General features: G+C 39.2%; 1 long non-coding RNA gene across 1 annotated transcript; it reads right to left on the minus strand.

Moving 5' to 3' along the window:
- Positions 1 to 1878: 1878 nt before the first annotated feature.
- LOC136290492 (uncharacterized) lies at positions 1879 to 4575 on the minus strand. Its single transcript, XR_010721150.1, has 3 exons — positions 4490 to 4575; positions 3645 to 3748; positions 1879 to 2082 (listed from the first exon to the last, which is right to left on the minus strand). It is a non-coding gene; the product is annotated as an uncharacterized lncRNA (long non-coding RNA).
- Between the last annotated feature and the right edge of the window lie 8302 nt (positions 4576 to 12877).

A 12877-nucleotide genomic window follows, 5' to 3' on the forward strand; every position in this document is an offset into this window, starting at 1 on the left:
TCATTCCTCCTGACTCACTTTCCTCTTGATAAACTTGTACTATCAAAATAATCTTTTGGTTACATGATATTCACAGATTAAAAGTGTTTAGAAGTGCAGCTGAACTATTTTTAATAGTGATCATTCCTATTTCACTCCATATTTGTTTCTTGAAGGAAAAAATTATTGAACAATTCATATTCTCTTCAATGCAAAGACTGCTGCCACTTCCCTTACATACTTCATTAGGAATATTACTGCTTCTTCTTGCTAATTTTTCCCTTTCTACATTGTTACTCAATGCCATCCCCAAAAATGTGTCAAGAACGTGCATCTCAAAAAACAGTCTGGCTGTAAAACACAAGTAATTTTTAACCGGGGTAGCTTTGAAACTAGAAATGGCTTTCAGTGTTTATCCATATTTGGTTTTGCTGCACTGCTAACTCTTAATCTGTTTAAACCTCCAACATAGAGGTCATTTCCCCAGAATTATTAAAAACAAAAAAACCCTGTTTCTCTCTTTCATCAGAAAAGAGCCATTTCCAGGTCTATCACCTTCTGACACAGACACTATAACAGCAAATCTTATTTGTATTAACCTCTTGAATATGGTAGAAAAGAGTGTTACAGTGTAGGGGTTGGAAGCTCTTTCTCAGGTTTATTCTCTTTCAGAAAGAAATCAATATGATTTCTAATGATGTGATTTTGAATGAAGTCTCTGGGCATTATCTTTATTAATGGAAGGTATTATCACTAGCATTGATTTCTGCCTGGGAAAGGAGGCTGGCACACAACCTGCACTGCTCTGGGGGTCTCCTGGGAGTGGCACCACTCTGAGCTGTAGGCAGCTGACACACACACCCAGAGGAGCTAGTTAACACTTCTGCTGGCGTGGAGCTGACCCAGCTGACATGAGCCACTGGCAAAAGTCTCAGAGCTGGATTTTAAAGTGCATTTATGTGTCTAAGAGTTTGTGCAAATGCTGATACTTTCTTGGCCGTGGTTTCTAAAACCCAGAGAATATGTCTAGACGAATCACTGTGATGTGCAAGTGAGTTTAAAGTAACCCAGCATGCAAAGATAGGATTTTGATTCCTGAAAGTAATAGAGCTGTGTTAGAATCGCACTATACTGGACTAAATAATATTGTTTCTCCACAAGGCAGTTTCCCTGGTGTGAGTCTTTGCTGACAGGGTTGTGGCTGCTGGAGCTGTGGGTGGCTTAGAGGGGGTCTGAGTTCCCTGCTCTGCTCTACTGCCCACTGTGAGCTCATGGAGTCAGTGGGGTCAGACCATGATTACAGATATTTCAGTTTATGAAAGCTGGGGACTTTTCAACATAGCTCTCGATGAAAACACAGAGTTGCTTTCTGCTTTTTGTCAATGAGGCTTCACTTGTAGCTAAAAGCTTTTTTAAAATTGCTGCTTCTTGAGCAGCCTTACTAAAAAGGAACATGAATTAGGACTTGACACACCTCTGAAATAGTGAGTGTTTGCAAATGCATAAAAGAACCCTGCCTGTTCAGGAGATGTGGCATGTTTGTGTGCTTCAAATACCTCTTGCTTCAGCATAATCATGTGTTCAGTGACACATTTTCATGTCTCACAGAATAAACACAAAAGCTTTTCCATTTAAAAAAATCGCTTTCTGTTATGTGGGCATTCAAAGTAATTTACCTGTACATCTATAAAGCAAGTGCAATAAATACATTTGTCTTGTATTTGGATTCAGCTCCACAGAATAATTTTCTCTTTTCAGCTAAGCAAAAATATGAAAGATGACTAAAAGTGAATGTTGCAATATTGCATTTGCTGAATTCATTCAATTCAATTTTCTAAGGGAAAATATTGTGACATCAATATTCAATGCCATCCCTTGGAGTGCTATCCTTGGAGGGCTATTCTATACAAGTCACGTAAAGAATTGCATTTTTTTTTCTTGTGAGAGATGAAAATGCAGCTACATTAAAATCTTAATAGTTGTTCATGAAAATACTTTTTTACCCTCTTCTTTCTTCTTTTTCCTTCTTACTTCTTTCTTCCTTCATCCTTCTCTCTTATCCCTTCTCCTCTCTCGTATCTTCGTTTTTCTTTTTATTTTTTCCTAAACAGAATGCAAGCATGAACATTATAACTCCCAGTAAAACATGGAATAAAGGGAAGGAAATTCACAGATAATGCCATTATCAAATGGTCGTGTATGTCAGACCAACGGGGAACACTTGATTTTGGAAACCACAGAGAGACAGGAGAGCAAGTGGGTGGCTTTAAAGTGATGACACTTTGCTTCTGAAATAAATGCACAAAACTGTGCATAGATTTAAACAAGTAAAAGCTTAATGTATATGTTCTATACTGCACGGCTGTTTTTTCCCTACTCCATCACTCCCTGCTTCCTAGTAGTCAAAAGAGACAACATTTTTACTACAAGACTTCATCCACTCCAATTTTTAATGTTATTAAAAGCATCAAAAAAAGTAGCATGAAAGAAGTCTTAAAGCATTAAACCCCAATATTCATTAGTGTTGAAGAAACCTCAGGTACAGACATCCATAGCTGAGTGAACACACCTGAATGTACTATCATGGTCACACTTGTGCAGTGAGCACTCAACGCAGCTGTGCATCCAAATGAATCCAATGTTTTATTCAAAACTCTGCAAATCGTATCTATTGATTTTAAGCTATCCCCAGAATTTCTGAGGATATAGTCCAGTTTGGAATAAGTAGTTTTAACAATCTTAAGGCTTCAGGAATTAAGTTGGACTGCCAAGCTCCTATCAAACATATAATTAGAGAAGTAAAGTAGAATCTTTACAAAAATATCTTACAGACTGTATTGTGGTTATGGCAAAAAAATATTGTCTCTGTCAGATATTTTGAGTATGAGGAAAGTGGGCCAGTTTCTGCAGTTGAAGAAGCCCTTAGGAAGTTCTTTAAAAATGAGGCCAAATTCTTCTGCTAAAAAACAAATGCAATGCTCACTGACTTTAGAGTGCTTCTCATGTTGTACAGTTGGAGAAGAAAGTGACATGATCAAAATAAAAAGAAACAGATCATCTTTTTTTGTCTAATAGTACTAGAACATCAGTTGGTGCTCATGTGTGTGTGTACAATGATGCAAACTTCTTAGCTATTCAACTGACTATTCAATATAACTTTTAATACTTTACAGACTTTGATTTCAGACTTCAGCCTTCTACCTTATGTTGTGCCATGCCTCAAATTTCATAGAGATAGCAATGAAGTTTTGGAGGAAGAGGAATCTGGGTCTTTGATTGCAGCTTCTGCCTTCCTAAACAAAAGAGTTTTTGCCTTGGAATAAGGCAAAGGTACACAGTATCTGCACAAAGATTTCCAACTTTTTTCTAAAGAAACGCTAACAAGTTTTCAGAAGTGAGATTTTAATGATAGAATATGATTCTGAATTTGTGTGAAATGCTTTTTATTCCATGTAGCTGTAATGTAGATTGTGTGTGTTACCATTCAGAGTATGCACTCATCCTTACTCTGAAAGAACAGACAGTTCAAGAATTGTTTCCTCTCAGAAACACTAGGCTTTTCATTATTGTTTGGATTTGGATATTATTCCTGAAGCCTTTTCCTAGACAACAATCTTCTGGAGTTTCTAATCTGTTGTTGGATTGTTGTGATACTTTTCATTTACCTGTGGCAGAAACTTCTCATTTGAATGTCTTGTCTACATTCAGCTCTGGTTGCTGGCACTGGTGACATCCTTGGTGAGTGCTGGGAATGCCACATAAAAACCTTCTGGAAAAATTGACAGTCATGAAAGACAGGCATTTTTGTAGCTATAGAGAATGGTAGTTAAAAGATATTTTTAATTTCAAAACAAAAACAAACAAACAGAAACCCACACCCCCCAAACCTAAACCCAAATAATTATTTTGGAATAAGTGCATGAATGTATCTTAATATAATAGTTTGATAAATAAACTAAAATGTGCAGTTATTTGTTTTCCAATATACATATTAAAAAAGGTTTTTTTAGGCATTGGATATAGGCAATTGCAAATGAAAAGCTGGAGAAGTCCCAATCAGATAAATTTACCAGAAAGGTAAAGTGTTGACCTCCTATGTTGCTGAGGTTCAATGATGTGCTCTTCCATCTACCTCTCATCTACATAAGCTGTTATTTAGGAATATCTATTGCCTTTTAAATTACTGAATTTTTTCTTTATTAGCAGCCATGAAATTTAAGCAAGTCCTTGTTAATGACTGAAACATCAAACTTTCCACTTGGCAATGTGTAACAATAGCTCAGACAAAACACACCAGAACAAGATTAAATGTAGCAGGTACAAGCTCAGGTGTTTCTGGATCACAGAACATTTTGTACTGGAGCTGCTTTAAAATCCACCACCAGCAGGTAAGTGCAGGCCTCAGTCCTGATGCAGTTTATCTCCTCAGCGGTCTGGCCTGCTACTCACATCTGATTTTTACGTTTGCTTTTCGTAAGAGTTTACCTCCGGTCCAAGGTCTTGCCCTTACCTTCGAGAGACTTCAGCAATATTCATCAGACCAGCTGTAGACTCCTACATCTGAGTGAGTCATCACAGGCTCACTGTACTGTCAGAGAAGAGAAATAGGTGCTTGGTGACAGGAGTCTCATCCTGAGGTCAGTGCCTAAAATAGAGCAGAAAAATCTTGCCCAGCAGTGCTTATTTCTTTCTGTGGACTATATTTGGGTAAGATGAATTCCACCCGCGCACAGCTGAACTTCTGCAGCAGAGGGAAAATGTGGACTGCAGGCTCTAAAGACTAGCTGGATTATTACAGAAGACACCCTACTGCAAATATTTCCCCTGCTGCGACTGACTAAGTGAGCAGACAAGTGATGAACATGTTACAAGACCTAATGAGTGTTGGAGGAGGTGCTGGCTGCAGGGAGAGCTGGATGTGAATGTACAGGACGTGGCACTGTAGAGGGAGATATGAGCCCAACTGCTTTCCCCAGTTTGGTAATCTGCCACGCGGCTCTTACTTTATCTAAGCATGAATGTACTCCTGTTCAATGTAAAGGCTATATTTAATAAGCCTGTGACATAGGCATCCTACTCCTTTTCTCAGAACAATTAAAATATTTCATATTAAATCAGTGCATATGTTGTTCCTGGTTGTCTCTGAGATCATTTAGTACTCCATATGATCTGAAAATAACTGCTTGGGACATTACAACTGCTGATTTTTATGGTACAGAGTCTGCTGGGGATAGAGAATTTTCACATGAAATCTCTTGCTTTTAGGATTTGGTTCTCTGTCAAGTCTACCAGAGAGTGTTTTCTGACTTCTATGGCAATCAAAATGTGCTTAGTGATAATTTTTCTCAATACTATCACTTGTCAAGAAGAGATGGATGTTCCTGGGTCTCCTTAGAGGAATATTAAAAGCCAATACATAGAGAATTTTCTTCCTTATCTAAACAGCTTCGGGCTACAAAATAGGGTATTGTTAATTTTTGCACATCAGCTAGAGGCCCTTTGGAAAAGTATGCTGCTGTTTATGAAAACATGTCAATTTAGTAATTAGGCAGATATCAGCTTTCATTCAGCGGATCAGAAATAATGTGCTCATGATCTAATGCTATATTGTTTTGTAGGCTGATTGAAAAACTGTAGTGGACTCTGAGCTTTCTGATTTCATTATCATTAAAGCAATTTTCTGTTCAGTTTTTTTTTCTAATAGCTATTGGTGCTTGTAGGTTTATTATCATGGCTGTGCAATCTATGCCCATGCTAGGATTTACATATCTTTTTACCATCACACCATTCTACATGATTTTGGACAAAAGAGAGTTATGAGAATTAGTAGATTGTTGACTGATCATAATAGAATTTTCAGTGATTTAACTGATTGTCTTCCAAATCACAGTGGCAACACTGGACATAAATTTTACTGACCTAAAAATTTTACTTTGACCTGTGTTGCAAATGAGTGGTTTTGGCCACTTAAAGGATCACCATCAAGGTGATTGACATAAAATAGGTTTTAACAGGAATTTATGAAAGTACAACCTTAACAGACCTCGACGACAAGGTTCATTGTTACTCGGTATAGATGAAGCATGGATGGGAAAATCAGATTGGAATAAATTTGTGTATATTTACATTGAGACCAGGGATGGGAGAGGGTAAGAGTGCAAAGAATACTGATAAATAAAGATAAGGGTGCAGAAGTCGGAGATGTATCCATCTTTATTTGTGCAGAAGGGGCCTATCAAAAACTCACCTCAAGTTCAGTGAAAAGAACAAATCCCTTTGTGTTTCTCATCAGGCATGGCTTACACCTTGAGGAATGTCCTGTGGGGTATCAGCCCCACAAAGCTTGTCATCAGCACTGGTCTTTCTATTCCCAGCTGAAGGGTTTGTGAGCTCCTAGAGGTGTCCAGCTCCGAGGGAGGTGTTGGTGGAGCCTGTGGTCTGGGAGAGCTCATTTAGGACAGCTGTTTATAGGGTCTCAAGAAGATTGGCTTTAGTCATCTGTAAAATCTCCTGCTCAGATTGGTAATTACTGGAGTTTACAATAGGTTTGGAATTTGTTTCCAAATCTCCAGCAGCAATGGTAAAACGGATAGAAAGGCCTGGATGCCAGAAGATGCACCCCCTACAAAAGACTGGAATAACAGTACTTTGTAAAAGAAAAGGGCAGGAAAGGCTTCCAGCCTGTGGGATGCCTGATAATAAGGGAGTTGAGAACTGAGATAAGCTGGGATGTTTTGTTCCTCAGAGAGCTCCATATGACAGGCTGCTCTTTCTTCCCATTTACATTTCAGGCAGCAATAAAAGGGGGGCCAAATATGTTCCCACTAAAAAAACCCAAAAAAACCTCCTGGAATGTTTTCCAATCAATTCCCAAAATACAGATGTCTGACACAAGCAGTAAGATCTCACTTCTATGTCTTCACAAAAGAGTTTACTAGACTTGCCAGAGTAAGGCCAAAATTTTGAGAAGGGCCACTGTAGAGCAGGCACTCCACATCTGTTGAAATTTGACTTGCATTCATATCTTGGTCTACCATTCCTCTTCTAAACCCATCTTGGGTTGATGAACATTCTCAATACTATTTTAGGGCATCTCATGTCTTACACTTATAACTGAGAGTTCAGCTACCTGACTCCACACTCAGCTCTCTTCTCAGGGACATCCCTTGAGGGTTCCTGACTAGTGATAGTAGTCTCAGCAAAATTAGTGACTTGTAAGTTGGTCAATAGTTTGTGTATAAGAAAGATAGTTCCATCACCATGCTGTCTTCACCCTATAGTGTCTTTATTTGTGAAGACATGGAATGGCAGAATCTACTCAGATAAAACTTGCAAGTTTTCTTGCTTGAAAATAACAGAAGTTTTCAATTTTTTTTTAAATTTCAGTGACCACACAAACTTCCATCAGGTGCGTCTCTTATTGTTGAACATCAATCAAACACATTCTAGATGTCCAACAATTAAAGCATTAAGCTGAGCTTAATGTCTGATAGGAAAGAATTTTCTTGGCAAGTACAAAGGGGCACTGCTTTCCATCATGTTAGCTTTCAGTAATGGAGACAGGTAAACTTATCCTTTCTTTCCAGCCAGACTACTCTGGAAATAGGCCAGGTTCCAGTGGGAACAAAAGATGCTCCTAGAAAAGTCTGTAATTAAACAACTTCAACTGCTCTACACAAATGTCTCATTAAAGTTCCACTATGATCAAGCCTGCTGATGCATAAGACAGACATAAACACCTCAACTGAAAGCTGTGCTTTCTATGATTCATTCTCTGAAGCAAATATTGCAGAGACTGATTATCTCTGTAATTCAAACATATAGCCATTCTTTTTCATTGGTAACCCAGTCAAATGCCTACTGTAGCTAACAGAATATTTTCTAATAATTTAGAAGGATCAAATAATTTGGATCAGGCCCTGAAAAATTCCTGTGAAGGACCTACAAAAAACCCCTTCATAACACTTAGTATATTCATCTCAGATGTAGGCACAGCTTGCAGTGCCAAGTCGAGTTTTGTTGAAGTTTATATTTATAAGTGGATGTTAAGTGTGATAATTCAGAAAGTAAGGTCAAAGTGATGAAGCATGGGAGAAAGAGGAGTAAACACAGTAATTTGGTTAATTTATTTTCTAATTTATTCACAGAGTTCTGAATTGTCTGCCTTTTTGCAAAACAGCTGTCTTTAAGTGAAAGTCAAATTATCTCTTCTGAAACGAAGATTATAGTGATTAAGCACTAAAATCCTAATTTTTGACACTGATTCCTGATATTTCACTTCCCATCCCACAAAAACCTGTCAACTGAAAGCAATAATGGTTTCTACTGGGAACAAGACCCCAGGGTAGCCCTGGTTAGCTCGCTGCTTCTGTGTGATTCACTGTGAGATTGCAAAATCAATTTTCTCCTTTTAAGACTGATGGTGTCAACTCCTGGCAGTAGCTCATATCTAGACTGTGTTTCTCTCGGCAGGAAAAGGGAGGCAGAATAGTGACATTCCTCCCTGCACTTTGACTAAATTACCAGCAATGCTAGAGAATTTTTTTTTTAATAGAGAAGTCCTTGAAGGCCAATGATATGCAGTTAAGTGAGATATGACTTGCTCATACTATAATTTTTCTCAACTGATTCAGCACCTCTTTGGAAAGAATCTTGACCTTATTAAAATGAAATGGGGGAAATGTGATGGAAAAGTGAAGCCCGTAGCTGAAAAGCTGAAGTTTTATCTTGAGGTAGACAAAGAGAAAACATATGATTTTGATGTCAATAAGGTAATCAAAAGAAATTTTGAGAAAAGATTTGCATCTGCAGTCAAAGAGGAACAGAGAAAGGGCCATGTGTATGAAACTTCCTTTTGCATAGGAAACAACTCAATATTTTATTTTTAATACAGTTTTTTTTCCACGCTATCTCTAGCCCTTGTCTTCTAGGGATTTACCAGAGAGTTTTGATGTTCAAGGCTTGTTTCGAAGCTCTCTGAGCTTCAGTTTTCTGTTACAGATGCAGTGGACTGACAGATGCTCTGATTCTTCTTGGTGCAGTGCCAGCATTGGCAGCAGGTAGTGAACTACCCCACGTGCTGCCAGCCCAGATGGCATGTCCACACATTAATTGGTTCTCAAGAGTCAGTCCTCCTGAGTCCACCCATTTGTTGCTTTCATTGACTACTGCCTTGTCTCATTAATCAATGTTTGCTTCTGCAAACTTCTGAAAAGCCAGTCTGCAGACCTGTAGCAGGTAAAACTAGAAATATGGCTTTGTGTAGCATTGCAGTTCAAAATTTAATGGTCTGAAAAATAAGGATGACTTCCTAACTTTCACAGTTAGCCCACTGGAGACTGAACTACTGTCTCAGAAAATGATCACAGAGCATTGAGGAACTGGAACCTGAATAACTGATAGAAAGTCTTGGGTCTCTCCTCCCAGACATGTTCTCTCTCTTTCCATCCTCACTGTGCAGATTGAATTCCTGCCATAATATCTTAATTTACAAAAGTACGGATAGCTATGAAAAAAAATCTATTAGATTTATCAGTTCCTTTTCAGTGACATTTTTTGCTTTAAAGCCATCAAACTAGAATGCAATTCTCATTATCTGCTTTAAACTCTAGGCATCTGCTAGAAGTCTTTCAAATACTCTGGGCTTTTATTTTTCTTTGTGCTGATTTATTATCTCAAGACACACATGTCTCCCCACCCCAGTTTTTCTTATATGTTTCTAAATAAGCCATTTTTAATGTTTGCAAACATTGCAGCAGATAGGGATACACATAGAAGGGGGATGAATAGGCTGGAAAGAGATTCTCCCTCCCCTCCAGCATCCAGCTGCAGCACTGCTGTGAGGGCAGGAAGGATGCAAAGTGCAGCACCATGGTTTCTCTTTGGCCCCCTTGCCCTAGAAGGTGCCTTTCCCACGGGGCTGTTTCTCTCCTGCTGCAGTGCCTGTCTGCTGTGCTGCTCCCTCTGTGGCTGTGAGGTCTGGGGAAAATCACTTGGATTCCCATCACGGTTAGTAATCACTTGATCTAGATTACTTTCCCTACTGACTCCAGGTTCTGTACATGCTCTCTCATGTTGGAAGAGTGTTATGTGGAAGGAATTGGTCACTGTGAGTGCTCTTGTGTTCGGGGTGTTGGGAGAAAGATTACAGCATTGGATAAAACGACACTGGTGGCTGATGACTTGGTTGTGGAGTTTTCCATCCCCCTTCTATTCTTAAGAATCATTTTTATCTTCTCAGAAGAAAGAAAAAGGGATGGAGACAAGAGGGGCCCTTTGCCAGGTCCTCACAGTTCGACTGGTGAGCTCTCTTTCTATTAAAAATTATTTTTCTATTAATCCACAGAGTCTCTATTCTTCTTTCAAGAACATTGCCCCGACAGAAGTTCTGTAAACCAATAGATCTTCAGAGAACTGCTCATATATCTCTTAAAAATATATCCCTGAGAATTCACTTTGGTATTACACCTCAAGAGATGCCTACTGTGGTCTCAAGGTTTGTTTGAACTTCTAAAGAAGAACATGGAGCAGAGAAGAGAGTTTGTTCTAGCTAAATCGAGAGGACACTCCATCAGTCCATCAGTGTTGCTTCCACAACTTCTGTGAGATATATCACCATGTGAACAGTGGGTGTTTGCTATCTTTAGAAACATAATACTGGCTCAGCTCTGTCTCAGCTCATTTACTTCCAGAGTAGGGTTGGGTCACATCCAGTGAGCTTTGGCCTCCAGGGAGTTGGATCAGGCCTTTACCCACCAAAGTTTTCCATCTTTACACCTGAATTGATCTGAGATAATCATCCACATGCTTTGTGTGTAACAATACTTTTGAACCTCAGGTATCTTCTGCACAACTAATACCAGATCAAAGTGTGATGACTGTATCACCTGGGAAAGGCAGCTCTGGAGAGAAGGTATCTGATGTTTCCACAGGTCAAGAAGGTCCTTTCTTCTTCTCTCAGTGCCAGAAGGACAGGCGAGATGAGAGCATGAGACATATGCCCAGAATAGCCCTGTGCCATCCTTACCCTCAGTTGAGTTTGGCCCTTTGATCTTGTTGGTGGAAGCTAGAGCAGCATTTGAGAGCTCTGAGCTGAAAATGAGAGCAGGTCTAACAAGGAACACAGAAACCACCCCAGTGTATGTCCATGCTGGGGTGATAGGACCTTCCATGTACCATTTATACCTTCCAGAGCCATTTATACCCAATGCATTGCTCTGTAAACTTCATTTGATCATATCCTTAAATGTTTATCTTACTGGCTGCCTTAAACCTACTCCCTCCTCTCTAAATTACGACCTCAGTATGCAAAACCTCAGGTACATATATCCCCTCTGACATGAAGATGTGCTCTTGCTAAAAACAAATGGAAAACCTTACTTGAATAAAGGAGCTTGTGATTTTGTCTCTCTGAGCTGTGAATGTGCAAGCTCACCAGTGTGGCACACCCTGGAGAGTCTTTCCAGCAAGAAAGGAGCATGTCTGCAGCTCAGAGCCCTGTGGGAGCCTAAGACTTGGCTTCTGCTTGTTTCCAGCTCAACAAACTTACACCTCTGCAGATGCAGCATAGGCTCTGTGTGTTAGAGTGACTGTTCATATGTCATGTATTCATGTATTGCATGCTGAAAATGTATACCAAATAAAAGTATAATTGTCATAAGATATAGCAAAATGAGAAAGTCTTGTGGTACTGGGATATACAAGGACCAAAATACTTCCATAATCAATTAAAAATTAAGTAAAATCATGTACAGAGCACGATTTTTTTTGTCACTCTGAATTTCAATACTCATTACCTTTCTTTCTTAAAAGGGAAAATTTTGCCACCACAATGCAGAATTTCACATAATCTGTTTTCTCCTGTACTAATGTTTTATCCACATTCTTGTTTAGCTCTGGGCAAGGGCTGATAGACATTTTAAGAGGAACCCTGGACAGTTATTCACATTACCATCAAAAAATAGGATTTTCTATCTTCACAGTTTCTCTGTCCTTTAGCAAGACCTTTTGCTGGAAATTAAGGGACATCTCCTGTAGTTCTCAAAGTGGTAGCATAGGCTCCCTGGAGGTAGAACTTAGGAAATAAAAAAAGCCACAGACACGATCATGGGACGGAAAGGGCAAAAGTGGAGCGGAAGAGGGAGAAAATTTACCAGCGAGACTGTACATCTGCTCAGCTGGGACAAGTGCAGGGTTGAACGAAGAAGATCTGAGAGAGAACAGAAATGACTGTCTAGGTAAATATGTGTTTTGATGTTTTGCCATATGAGTGGGTGTTCACAAGACTAAGGAGAGAGTAAGGGATTTTGTAGGTGGTCCTAGGAAATGAAAGAGAGCCTGGGGATGGTGGTGAGAGGAGTGAATGTTCAGGAGGTTTGAGACTTTATTGCAATCTGGATATAAAAGAAGCAGAAATCTGAGCAGGAATCTGCTCAGACTTCATGAGGATAAATCCCACTTGTTATTGTGGTGGTAGAAAAGTGATAGAAATGTCTTTGGGGACTCCTTTGTAAGGAAGGAACTACCTGGATGTTTCAGCAATGTAAAGAGACCAGAAATGAAAGCCAGTTGAGGGGACGGAGAATTTCCAGTCCTGTGTAGATTTTTTTAATTGGTAATTAACCCCACTTGAAAATCTCAAATCCTCACTTCTGCCTTGAGTTATCCAAACTTAACTTTCAGCCGCCAGCCACTGAATTGTACTGTGCTTTTTGGCTGATGCCTTACAGATTTTACAAGTACCATTACGTGGTTTTGGGTGATATTTTTTTTGTTTGGTTGGTGTGGTTTGGTTTCAATATATTAGTCTCATGTGGTGGACATAAAAAATATCTCCTTCCTCAGTTCATTTGTTTGTGTTTTGGGAGGCATTTGGATTATATTTTGCCCCTAGAAAACT

The sequence above is a fragment of the Chamaea fasciata genome, unplaced genomic scaffold (genome assembly GCF_029207755.1).
Source record: "Chamaea fasciata isolate MVZ Bird 193981 ecotype frontalis unplaced genomic scaffold, bChaFas1.0.hap1 SCAF_6, whole genome shotgun sequence".
NCBI lineage: Eukaryota > Metazoa > Chordata > Aves > Passeriformes > Sylviidae > Chamaea > Chamaea fasciata.